The 13,774-nt window shown below is 35.7% G+C and overlaps 1 long non-coding RNA gene across 1 annotated transcript in view; it reads left to right on the top strand.

Moving 5' to 3' along the window:
* The first annotated feature begins 984 nt into the window (after positions 1 to 984).
* Positions 985 to 13,774, top strand: part of LOC145723461 (uncharacterized) — a 131,386-nt gene continuing 118,596 nt past the window's right edge. The window contains exon 1 of the long non-coding RNA XR_014148541.1: positions 985 to 1,263. This is a non-coding gene — a long non-coding RNA (uncharacterized LOC145723461). The remainder of the gene's footprint in view (positions 1,264 to 13,774) is intronic.

Genomic DNA, 13,774 nt, shown 5'->3' with positions numbered 1-13,774 from the left:
TAGACATTTTATGTTATGCATTCATGCATTTTCATGTCCTCTTTTAGAATGATGTGTTTTCAGGACAGGGCACAAAAGCCTTATATAATTACTGGATCTATTCCTGCTGACATTGCCATGACACAAAATATTTATTTTGTTCTAAAGTGTTTTATTAATGAATCTGAAGTATTTTATAAATATTTCTCATGAAATACTTGTCCTTTTAATATTTATTACATTTACATGCAACAGACTTTCAAGTGCAGGAAGAATCTTGCCTCACAAAATAAATACCAACAAAGTAAATTTTCTGAAAATTGTTTAAAAAATTATAACTAGTGAACCGTGTCTCATCCTGTGCTTTCTTTAAGAATTAGTGACATTATACCAGATCTATACACATCTCTTTACTAATATTTTTTTCCAAGTGCTGGAAATGGGATTTAGAACGTGTGCCTGGAATTGGCTGTTGTGCACAGACACAAGGAAATAACTTGTGTCCCTGCAACTGAATGGCACCAATGGAAGCCACTCTGGCTCTGGATTAGTTGTGATCTGTTCCAGTCAATTCTGTGTGGCTATTACTTCCTAGAAACACTCTTTCATTACTACTCTTCAGTATTATGACTTTGACTTCAACTTCCTGTGGAAAAATTATGATTTATAATTTGCAAGAAATATGTGCAGTGTTTCCTGTCCATATCTGAAAGTGGTCACAGAGTTTGGGGAAGTATTTCACTCTCTTAAGTAATTTTTAGATACTCGTAAATCCATCAGGATTTACTGATAAAGGCTTGGTAATACTATCTTTCTACAAACAAACCAGGCTTTGAGAACTAAAGAAACAAGAGCAGAACGTAAATTGTGCCCTTTAGATGAAATGGTCATTATTTATGTTCAGTGATCGAAATGCATATGTATATACATGTCTTCCTCCTCTGATTGACAGATTTGAGAATCTCCATGCCCTGTAAGTCCATTTGGAGATGGAATTAACATTTTGTCCCTTTGATAATCTACTAACTGCCTTAAATGAAGTTTGATGATCCTTTGTGAGTTATTAGTGGATTGTTCAATGGTGCAGTGGTTAGATTAGTGAAATCTCACAGTGGTATAGTAAATGTATCCAAAGGAATCTGGAAATTGACGCATCTCTATGAAAGGAAGTGATATCTTTATTCTTCCCAATGTGTCTCATTATGTTCTTTTCCTTTCTATATGTACCTACCACTATTAAGAAGATGTGACTGTATTACCTGAATTTCAAGTGGACTACTCCATGTGAGTTGTTTCAGGATATGCTTATGTTATTCTGGAGAATAATTATACAAAATTCTCAACTGTCTTGTGTACTTCATGTTAAAACCCCTTAAGATTAAAATTTTAAAATGCAATTTCATTTTATGAAGTTTTACATTTGTGATGGTAAGAGAATTCTCAGTGATGTTTCTCCAGCAGCAATGTTTATTTGGGTATATCACAAATATATGATAACTGGTATCGAGGGCCATTTGTTGACATCAGATTGCACACAAACCAAGTGCTGACGCCAGCCACTTGAGCAGTGTACATGGTTTGGGAATAAGGTGTCATCATGAGCCAGTGAAGTTACATGTAACCATGAAATGTGTTCAGGGAGATTCACTTATAATGACTGTGGTTATCTTTGAACATCTTGATTTGGAAACATGAAATTTCAAGGGATGTTTTTATTGCTATGTATTGCTAAAAGTTTGGCTATTGATAAATAACAAAACATGCTATAAGTTAGACAGGACAATCAAAGTCAATGAATTAAAAGAGAAAGTCCAAGGATTCTCTCCATTCATTATCCAATAGCCTAGAGACTGAACTGCAGTGCTGAGAGGCGAGTTGGGATTTTAACTCAGTATGACAATATGGCAAATGTCCAGACCAAGATCACAAAACAGCTGTTTTCCTCCATAACAGGGTGAATTATAGTACATAGTGGAGCCAAGAAACCTCTTAGCATTTGTGCAAAAGGTTCTTTTGCCAGCCAGGGAGCAAGCATCAGCAAGCACTGGCTTTGGAAGAGTTGGCATCTATTTAACTGTTTGCCCATGACAGAAGTCTTCACTATGAGAAGTTTTGCTAAATGTTTCCTTAAGGATTTAAGATGATTATGAGGACGAGAGCATCATAAGTGAAAATGTGGGTGGCATTTTCATAAAAAGCCTTTTTTGAGGGAGTTCTTATGTGATCTAAAGGTGGTTCTCAAAGATAACATCATTAGTGCCTGAAATGTATTACATTAATATAATCAAATCTGAAAACTAAGAAACCATTAGGAGACATCATCATCAAAGTCAGAAAACTGGAGCCCACATGAAGTTATACTTCATCTCTGAGAAGGAGACTTAATGACCTCCCATAAAATAGTAATAAGATGTGGAGGTCATGCTGATCATACTCCAGAAACTTTTAAAAAAATATATCAAATAAGGGGTTTGGTTACTCATTGCAGGAATTTTCGAAGAATGGGAAAAATGGAGGCATTTAACTATGGTGAAAATATTATTCTTCCTGGAGATAAATCTGAAAGACAGCTAAAAAATATGACCTCAAATGGACAGTAGTCAAAGGTGGTTATTATACCTTTCCTTTTAGCAAAGTCTGGACTGAGGGCTCCTGGAGCAGAAGTGGTAGATTGCACTTTATATCCCCAGTCACAGTGACCAGTGTTACTTGAATTGACTTTCCTAAGGACATATATTTCTTTCTCATAACTACTTTCAATTTATAGAATTGACACAGAATCTCAAGGCAAATACTCTACTAAAGATAGAATCGACATGAATAGCATTTTTCTTAATAATCTTTTCTTCTAATTTGTAGTTCTCTAGGTCATCTATGAAACTTTTTAGAAGTGTATATGGCTAGTTCTCAGCCTCTGGACATTCTAATTCAGAAATTTGGAGATGGGATGAAATTTCTTTATTTTAAAAAGGTTCATGGAATTTTGAGGTATTACATGATCCCTGAGTTGCAGAGATTGCATATTTTCCTTTGAGAACTCAAGCTCTTTATGAGTAAGGATGGGTTTTGTGTGCCAGTGCTTTGACTTCTGTAAGAACATGTTGCAACTCTATTGAAGCCAAGCCACACCTAGCAAAAAACAACTGCAGACAGCCTGTGCTCATTTTATCCCACATCTACCTTTTACCCAAATGCACTTCAAAACCAGTCTTGACTGCTTCGTTGTACTCTTGCTCTGTTCATCTGACAAGCCTTTTAAGTATAGCCTCTCAGTTCAGTGAACTAATAATTTGCATGTCCTGGCTGGTCACTGTATATTCTTCTTGTAGTTATAGTACATTTTATCTTTCCTGGTTAGATAATCCTGGGAATGGTGTCTAAGTAACAGACTCCTTTGTTTAGTTTTCATGGGTGCTTACAGAATTAAGAGCAGGGTGTGTTATCATTCCTAACAGTCTGTTATGATCCTTTGTATTTCTGTGGTATCAATTGTAACTTGTCTTATATTTCTGATTTTCTTTGAGTCCTCTGTCTTCTTTTCTTGGTGAATCTAGCTAAAGGCTTGCCAAATTTGTTTATCTTTTCAGAGAATCAGCTCTTAGTTTTATTGATCATCTTTACTACCTTTTCAGTTTCCATTTCAGTTATTTTTTTTTTAAAGATTTTATTTATTTATTTGAGAGAGAGAGAATGAGAGACAGAGAGCATGAGAGGGAGGAGGGTCAGAGGGAGAAGCAGACTCCCTGCCGAGCAGGGAGCCCGATGCGGGACTCGATCCCGGGACTCCAGGATCATGACCTGAGCCGAAGGCAGTCGCCTAACCAACTGAGCCACCCAGGCGCCCTCCATTTCAGTTATTTTTGCTCTAATATTTATTATTTCCTTCCTTCTAATAGCTGTGGACTTTGTTCTTTTTCTAGTTCCTTGAGGTATAAAGTTATTTATTTGAGACTGTTTCTTGAGGTAAACATTTATTGCTATGAACTTCCCTCTTAGAACTGCTTTTGCTACATCACACAAATTTTAGTATATTTTCATTTGCATTTGTCTTGAGGTTTTTTTTTTAATTTCTTCTTTGATTTCTTTGTTTAGTAGCATGTTGCTTAATATCCACATATTTGTGAACTTTCCAGTTTTTTTCCATGTAATTAATTTCTAGTTTCATACCATTGTGGTTGGAAATGATGCTTGATATAATTTCAGTCCTCTTAAATTTATTAAGACTTGTTTTATGGCTTAACATATGATCTGTCCTTGGGCACCTGGGTGTCTCCCACTCCCCCTGCTTTTGTTCCCTCTCTCGCTGTCTCTCTGTCAGATAAATAAATAAAATCTTAAAAAAAAAATATGATCTATCCTGGAAAATGTTCTGTGTGCACTTGAAAAGTATGTGTGTTTTATTGCCTTTGGATGGAATGTTCTGTGTATATGTGAAGTCTGTCTGGTCTAATGTGTCATTCAAATCCAGTGTTTCCTTACTGGTTTTCTAACTAGATGATCTATCCTTTGATGTAAGTAGGTATAACCTACTATTATTATATTGCTGTCTGTTTCTCCCTTTAGGTCTGTTAGTATTTGCCTTACATATTTAGGTGCTCCTATGTCAGATGCATAAATATTTATAAATGCCACATCCTCTTTTTAGATGGACCTCTTTATCATTTATATGACATCCATCTTTATTATTACAGCCTTTGTTTTAAAGTCAGTTTTGTTTGATATTCTTCAGCTATACTACTTCAGCTTTCTTTTGGTTTCCATTTGCATAGAATATCTTTTTCCATCTCTTCACTTTTAGCCTGTGTCTTTACATCTAAAGTGAGTCTCATAGGCAGCAGCATATAGCTGGTCTTCTTTTGTTTTGTTTTTTTCTTTTTTATCCATTCAGCCACTCTATGTCTTTTGATTGGAGTTTATTTACATTTAAAGTAATTGTGGATAGGTTTGTGCTTATTGCCATTTTGTTAATTATTTTTCTGACTGTTTTTGTAATTCCTCTCTGTTCCTTTCTTATCCTGCTTTCTTCCTTTGTGGTTTGATGACTTTTTAAGTGGTATGCTTTTATTCCTTTCTCTTTCTCTCTATGTATTTACCATAGGTTTTTGCTTGTGCTTATGATGAGGATTATGTATAATCTGTAACATTACATTTTTTATTGATAACTTAAGTTTGATCCCATTCTAAAAGTCAGCTTTTTTACTCTCCCTATCAACATTTTGTTTTTGATGTCACATTTTACATTTTTTATCTTGTGTGTTCCTTAACTATTTATTGTCATCATGATTATTTTTACTAGTTTTGTCTTTTAACCTCCATACTACCTGCACTATATATTTAGCTTTCAGTGAGATTTGTTCTTTCATATGTTTTCTTATTACTCTTTAATATCCTTACTTTTCAGCTTAAAGAAGTCCCTTTAACATTTCTTACAAGACCAGTTTAGTCGTGATGACATTCTTTAGCTTTTGCTGGTCCAGAAAACACTATCTCTCCTTCAATTCTGAATGATAATTTTGCTAGATAAAGTATTCTTGGTTGGAAGGGTTTGTTTTTGTTTTGTTTTGTTTTGTTTTTTTCCTTTAAGCACTCTGAATATATATTATACCACTCTCTTCTGGCCTAAAATTTCTGCTGAAAAAGTCTGCATAGTCTTATGGGGATTCTTTTGCAGGTAACAAGTTGTTTTCCTCTTTCTGCTTTTAATATTCTCTCCTTATTTTTAACTTTGGACATTTTATTTATATTGTATCTCAATGTGACCCTCTTTGGGTCCATCTTATTGGGAACTCTTGGAGCTTCCTGGATCTAGATGTCTGTTTCCTTCCCCAGGTTAGGGAAATTTTCAGCCATTATTTCTTTAAATAAGCTTTCTGCCCCTATCTTTCATTCTTCTCCTTCTGGGAGCCCTATAATATTATGTTAGTCCATTTGATGTTGTCCTATAAATCCCTTAAGCTATCTTCATTTTTTTTATTCTCTTTTCTTTCTGCTGCTCTAATTGGGTGAGTTCTACTGCCTTGTCTTCAAGTTGAACAGTCGTTTCTTCTGCTTCACCTAATCTGATGTTACCCCTGTAGTGTATTTTTCAGTTTGGTTATGGCATTCTTCAGCTTTGTGACTTCTATTTGGTACTTTCTTGTATTTTCCATTTGTATGTTGAACTTCTCACTGTTAATCCATTCTTCTCCCTAGTTTAGTAAGCATCACTGTGACGATTAAACTCTTTTCAGGTAAGTTACTTCTCTCCATTTCATTAATTTTTCTCTGAGGTTTTATCTTGTTCTTTCATTTGAAACATTCCTCTGTTTCTTCATATTGTTTGACTCCTGTGTTGGTTTCTATACAGTGGATGATGCAACTGCTCTCCCAGTCTTGAAGAAGTGGCCTCATGTGGGAGATTAAACTTGCTGTTCAATCCTGCCTCAGCTCTTTGTCATCTCTCAAATTTTTGTGTTTTTCCAAACAGCCTAATATATTTTTAATAGCTCCCAGTAGCTGAGGATGTGCCAAGGCCTGTCAGTGTCCCTAAGGGGAGGATCTCAGCATCTAGATTGAGTCTGTTTGGAAGCCAGACCTTCAGGCAGCAGCTTTTACAAGTATGTCAGTATATCCCACAGTATGCTGTGGGACCACAAGCATAAGCCCTGCTGGCCACCAGAATCAGGCAATCTGGCAGTGTCCCCTGGACAACAGTTGTATAAATCAGGGCTCCAGATAAGTATATAAGCTCTTTTCTGGGAGATACTGGTGAATTGGAGCACGGCAGAGGGACAGCACTAAGATGATATCCATGGCCTGTATTCTTTTAAGCTGCTCCACAGGCCATTAAATGTATACCAAACCTGAAGCCTATCCCTCAGGCTGAAGCTCCAGGACTATTACCAAAAGACAAGAAATAACAAGTGTAAAAAAGAACCCTTGTACACTATTGGTGGGAATGTAAATTGGTGCAGCCACTATACAAAATAGTATGGAGGTTCCTCAGAAATTAAAAATAGAGATATCATATGATCCAGCAAGTCCATTTCTGGGTATTCATTCAAAGAAAATGAAAACACTAACTTGAAAAGGTAGATGCACCCCTATGTTCATTGCAACATTATTTATAATAACCAAGATAAGCAAACAATGTAAGTGTCCATTGATGAATGAATTAGTAAAGGAATTGTGTGTGTGTGTATGTGTGTGTGTGTGTGATGGAATATTATTCAGTCATAAAAAAGAATGAAATCTTGCCATTTATGACAATATGGATGGCCCTTAAGGACATTATGCTAAATGAAATCAGAAAAAGACAAATATGGTATGATCTCTTACACATGCAATATTAAAAAGAAAAAAAAATAAGGCCATAGATATAGAGAACAGATTGGTGGTTGCCAGAGATGGGGGTAGAAATGAGGAGAGGGAGTGAAAAGAAAAAGTAAAACAAACAAAACAAAAAACCCAGAAACCCTCTACAAACATAAATGAATTTCAGATGTGTACTTTGAAAAAGAGCATGGGCCAATTTAGAGATGGTTAGGAAGGTCTGTTCTAGTGTAATACCTTAAAGCCATTTAAGGAACAACTCACTCTAAGAAATATATTTACTTCCAGACCATACATATACACATATGAATTCAGAAACAGAATTTTGCTGAACAATATTTATCCTTACTATGTGTCTTATAACTTATTTGCTGTTCTTTTCTATTTCATTAATTTTTGTTTCTTCTTGACATACTAATGGGTTGAGACTTTCAGCCCAATAAACACTTTTATAAGATAATAAAAAAAATTAGGGTAAGGCTTTTTATCTATTATTTGTTATAACACCTAGAACAAATTTAAGTGTAGTGACTTAAATAGTGTTCCCCCAAATTTCATGTCCATCTGAAATCTCAGAATGTGACCTTATTTGGAAATAGGGTCTTTGAAGATAAATAACATTAGTAAAGGATCTAAATATGAAATCATCATGGATTTAGGGCAGGCTCTAATCTGATGACTGGTGTCCTCAAAAGAAGAGGCAAGGACACAGACATGCAGGGGAAGACAAGGTGAAGATAGCAGTAGAGATTGAGGTGATGTGTCAACAAGCTAAGTGATGCTAGGACCCACCAAAAGGTGATAGCTCAAGGAATCGTTCTTCTCTGGAGCATGGGAGCATGGCCCTGCTGACCCCTTGATTTCAGACTTACAACCTCCACAACAGAATTGAGAGAGGATACGTTCTGTTACCTTCTTCAGGGATGCTGTATATATACTTGACCATTTGTATCTCCTGTGGATTTGAAAATCAGTTTTTTTTATTTTGCAAAAAATAACTCATGAAAATTTTATTCAACATTCATTTAATCTCTTCTGCGTATATTTTAATTTTAACATTACGTATTCTAATTCATGAACATAGCACATCTTTCCATTTATTCAGGTATTTGTTTAATTTCTCTCAGTAATGTTTTTTATTTTCTATTATTGAGGTCTGTTACATCATGTATTAAATTTATTTCTGATAATATTTTTCACGATATAATTTAAAATTTCATTTTCTATTTGTTTATTGCTGGCATATAGTAATTAAAATGTTTTTGCATATTGAACTTGTATTTTGAAGTCTTATAGTATTTTTTAAAATTTATACATAGATTTCTTGGGCACTTTTGTTACTTCATAATTCTTATAATTTTTTTATTTGCTTTATTGAGCTGGCTGTTACTTCCCATTACAACTTTGAATAGAAGTCTTCTTTTTCTCATTCCCAGTCTCAAAGGTAAAAGTGCTAAAATTTCTCCATTAAGTATGATATTTGGTTATTGCTCAAATAACCTTGACTAAGTCTGTAATTTTTATTTTGTAATAAAGGGTGTCTATAAAATAATACCGGAAACTGCAGATGTTATTATCTTCTAAGAGAAAGGATTATTTCTTTCATGTTTTGGGCAAGCAGAATAATGTTCTGGTCACCTCAGTCCCTTCAAGAATTAGGCTGAGAGATAGCTGGGAAAACAGTTTGAATTAGACTGATTATATATCTGAGTTGCCCTTGTATTCTTGTGTATTTTGATTTAGGAACTTGACAGATCTTTCTCTGCTCAGCTCGATATATTAAGTACTGACCTTCAGAGCTTTTTAATTAGCTTTTTAGCTTCCCATTCCATAGGGCTTCATGATTTGGACAGTGTTTTGAAGTGAAAACTGACTGTGTGTTTGAGGTTCCCGAAGTTGTCAATTGTATCACTACAGTTTCCGAATGCTAAAATGATTGCTTTCCCTGCCCCCATCAGCCACCTGACAGGACTGACTCTGGATTCTTACCTAACTCAAACTGCACCCAGCATTGGAACACACTGTGTGTGCAAAGAAGCTGTTCAGACTCAGCGTCAGTCCAGCACCCCTTTAGGGCTTTCATCTTTTGCCTGTTTTGTTTCAGGCTCTCTTCTTCTGGCAGCTGTTTCCTCAGGACCCCATGATTGGGGAACATTTCATTCTGCCTTGCAAAAGCTTTCAGCCAAACTTCTGAATTCAGCTTGAGGGGAAATCTGGTTGTGTTCTAGAGTCTCTCCAAGTCCCCAGTTCCCTCAAGGCTCTGGAAACTGTTAAAAGCTTTGCTGGATGTCTCTTCCCCAGAAGCTGCCCTCGCCTTGGTCAGACTTCGATCTTCAGTTTTCATTCAAAATCATAAATGAGTCCTCTGGGCCCCAGCCCATCTTCCATCCAAGATGGGGAGAAATTAAAATAAAAACAGAAAAAAAAAACCCACAAAACAGTTGCTGAGTATCAGCCCACTTCTGACAAGTTTTCCACTTTCTGGAATTTTAATTTATTTGGTTCTCATTATAGTTGACCCTTGAACAACATATGTTTGAACTACATATGTTCACATATATGTGGATTTTTTTCAACGAATACAATACTGTAAATGTATTTTCCTTAAGGTTTTCTTAACATTTTCTTTTCTCTAGCTTACTTTATTGTAAGCATACAGTATATAATACATATAACATAAAAATATGTGTTAATAGACTCTTTATGTTATCAGTAAGACCAAGATAAAAGATCTGTGCGCTGAAAACTATAAGACATTGATGAAAGAAATTGAAAAAGACACAAATAAATGGAAGGATATCCCATGCTCATGGATTGGAATAAATATGGTTGAAATATCCATATAAACCAAAGCAATCTACAGATTTAGTGCTATTTCTATCAAAATTCCAAAGGCATTTTTCAAGGAAATGAAAACAACAACAACAAAACCCTAAAATTTGTATAGAACCACAAAAGACCCCAAATAGCCAAAGCAATCTTAAAAAAGAAGAACAAAGCTGACAGGTTCACACTTTCTGGTTTCAAAATATATTACAAAACTATAGTAATCAAAACAGTATGATATTGAGATAAGAAACAGATACATAGATCAATGAAACCAAATAGAGTCCAGAAATAAGCCCAAGCCATAGGTGTTTAGTTAGTTTAGGACAAAAGAGTCAAGAATATATTATGAGAAAGGACAGTCTCTTCCATAAATGGTGTTGGGAAAACTGGATAGCCACTGGCAAAACAAATGAAATTGGATCACTATCTTATATACAAAAATCAATGCAAAATGAATTAAAAACTTGCATGTGTGACCTGAAACCTTAAAAATCCTAGAAGAAAAAAAAAATCCTAGAAGAAAACATAGGCAGCAAGCCCCTTGACATCATTCTTAATGATTTTTTGGATTTGACACAAAAAACAAAGGCAACAAAAGCAAAGATAAATGGGACTATATCAAATTAAAAAGATTCTGCACAGCAAAGGAAACCATTCACAAAATGAAAAGACATCCTAAGGAATGTGAGAAAATATTTTCAAATCCTTCATCTGATAAGAGATTAATATCCAAAATACATAAAACTCCTACAACCCAATAGCAAAAAACTAACATTCCCAGTTAAAAAAAAAAATTGGGTAGAGGAACTGAATAGACGTTTTTTTTCAAAGATGACATACAAATGGCCAACAAGTACATGAAAAGGTGCTCAAATCACCAAACCAGATGAGGGATCAGATACGTTGCTCAGACCATTTTTGAAAAATACAATGTGCTTCCTCAGACCTTCCTCTGACTAGTGCACATCTCTGCCACATGAAAAATGCACTCACCCTCTCTCTCAGGGCCTTCCAGATTTTCAAACCATTACAGCCTCAGGTTTGGGGTCTAGGATTTCATTATCTAAATCAAGTGTATGTGGAAATAAGGAACCTCAGGTGCGGTTCCTTGATCGCAGCTTTACAGTTAATTCCTTTTTATTTGAAGATGTGGGAACTAAAGAGACAAATTGTCTATTCTATACCACTCAAATACAGTGGTGGGATAAACTTAACACATAATGGTGCAGCAAGAATAACTTACATACTTTCTCATTTAAAAAAAAAAAATAGGATTACACTTGGCTCTGACTTCCAGGCTCTTGTTTTGCCCTCTGAGTCTTCCTTCCTTTGCAGTAGAAAGCCTATGTGTTGCAGCTGAGTAGTTTCCTCAGCCTGCTCTCTCTCCACAAAAGTTGAGGGAACAAAGATTTCTCTTTATTTAATAGTATCTGTCCAATCCAGACCAAACTGGTATTTTCTCCTCATACTATTATCTTGAAAATTCTGTTTTCCTATGAATGTTAGTGGGATTCAGTTCATTAGACAAAACCTATACCTACAAATCTCATTGAGATCATCCATTTTAAGTTTACTGGGGGATATCCTTAAGATTCTTATAAACACCTCTCTCTCTCTCTTTTTTTTTTTTAATTTGTAAACAACTTTATTTGGAGTTTATTTTCAGTATTGCATTATTGATTTTTCCTTCCATACCAAGTATATGAAAGGAAGCATTTCATGTAACTTTCAGGTTCTAAAATAAAGTAAGGAATTGCAACTATTATATATATTATATATGCTATAATTGTATATCTATATAATAAATATGATATATAATATAATTATAATGTATGCCAACAAATGTATTGTCATACTCTTAATTTTTTCTAATCTGGTAGATATGAATGTCATCTCATAGTAGTTGTATTCTCTGTTAATGATGATTTTGAATGTCTTTATATTTTTCTTATAATCTGCATATGTGTGTCTTTTATGTGTTTCTTATGCATTATTGATCTTTTTGTAATTGGCAGATAGGAATTTTTAAATACATATTTTGTATGTTAGTTCTTTGTCAGAGTGTGACAAATATCTTATTGAACTGTCATTTCATTTTCTTGATAAGTTCTTGATATATACAGTTAAACAACTCCAATTCTAATTTAATCTAATCCTTTTTTTATAGTTTGTACTTATGACATCTTTTTATTTTTATCTTTTTTGTTTTTTATTTTTTTAAGATTTTATTTATTTATTTGTCAGAGAGAGAGCACGTGCACAAACAGGGGAAGGGGCAGGCAGAGCAGGTAGAGGGAGAAGCAGGCTCTCACTGAGCAAGGATCTCGATGCAGAACTTGATCCCAGGACTCTGGGTTCATGACCTGAGCTGAAAGCAGACGCTTAACCGACTGAGCCACCCAGGCATCCTTATGACACCTTTTAAAAAAAAAAAAAAAATTTCCCTGTCCTAAACACTTAAAGATATTGTCACATTGTGTCTTCTCAAGGTTTTAAAATCTTATTCCTTACATTGTCCAATTTATCTGATGGGAATTAAGTTTTTAAAAAGACAATCCTAGGAAAGTATGGTAGTTAATTTCATGTATTAACTTGATGGGCTAAGGGATCCCCAGATAGCTGGTAAAACATTATTTCTGGGTATGTATGTGAGGGTTTTTCTGGAAGATACTAGCATTTGATTCAGTAGACTAAGTAAAAAGATACATCCTTACCAATGTGGGTGGGCATCATCCAACCCACTGAGGGCCCTGATGGAACAAAAAGGTGAACGGACAAATTTGCTGTCTCTTCTAGAGGCAGAACATTTGTCTTGTCTTGACATTGGTCATTGAAGCCCCTGGTTCTAGAGCCTTTGCACTCTGGGACTTAAAACAGTAGCCCCATGGTTCTCAGGCCTTTGGACTCTCCAGCTTGCTGACAGCAACCATGCAAGCAAATTTCTATAATAAATCTCTTCTTATATATATCTGTATGTATCCTATTGGTTTTGTTTCCCTGAAGTCAGCTACTTTGACTAATACAGAAAGCATACATACTCAGTTTTGTTGTTTTTTTTTTCCTCCCAACTGTTCTTGAAGAGAATCCATAGAAGAGTTTTGACTGCAGTATTTTTCTATATATTCATTAAATTTGTTAACCTGTATCATTCTAGGGGGGGCGGAGCAAGATGGCGGAGGAGTAGGAGACCTGGATTTTGTCTCCTCTCAGGAATTCAGCTGGATAGGGATCAAACCATTCTGAACACCTACAAACTCAACAGGAGATCGAAGAAAAGAATAGCAACAACTCTCTGAACAGAAAAGCGACCACTTTCTGGAAGGTAGATGTGCGGAGAAGTGAATCCGAGGCGATATTTGGGAGGATAGACGGCGGGGGAGGGACCTCTGTCAGCCGTTTCTGGCAAGTGATAGAGCTGCGGAGCACAAAATTGGAACTTTTAGAAGTCACCTCCGCTGAGGGACGTCACTCTGGTGGCTAAGCGGGGGGTGGAACCCTCGCGGGACAGTGTGGTCTCAGGACCCTCGGGGTCACAGAAAGACTGGGGGTGCCTGAGTGTGGCAGAGCTCCCAGGTAACGGAGCAGGGAAGCCGGCTGAGGAGGCGGAGCCCAGGCGCGGGCTCTCAGCTGGGGGTTGACACAAACCATGATCTGC

The sequence above is a fragment of the Leptonychotes weddellii genome, chromosome 9 (assembly GCF_054177405.1).
Source record: "Leptonychotes weddellii isolate Sample4059 chromosome 9, ASM5417740v2, whole genome shotgun sequence".
Taxonomy (NCBI): Eukaryota; Metazoa; Chordata; class Mammalia; order Carnivora; family Phocidae; genus Leptonychotes; species Leptonychotes weddellii.
The sequence above is the reverse complement of the archived record's forward strand: the minus strand, read 5'-3'. Positions and strand labels throughout refer to the sequence as shown.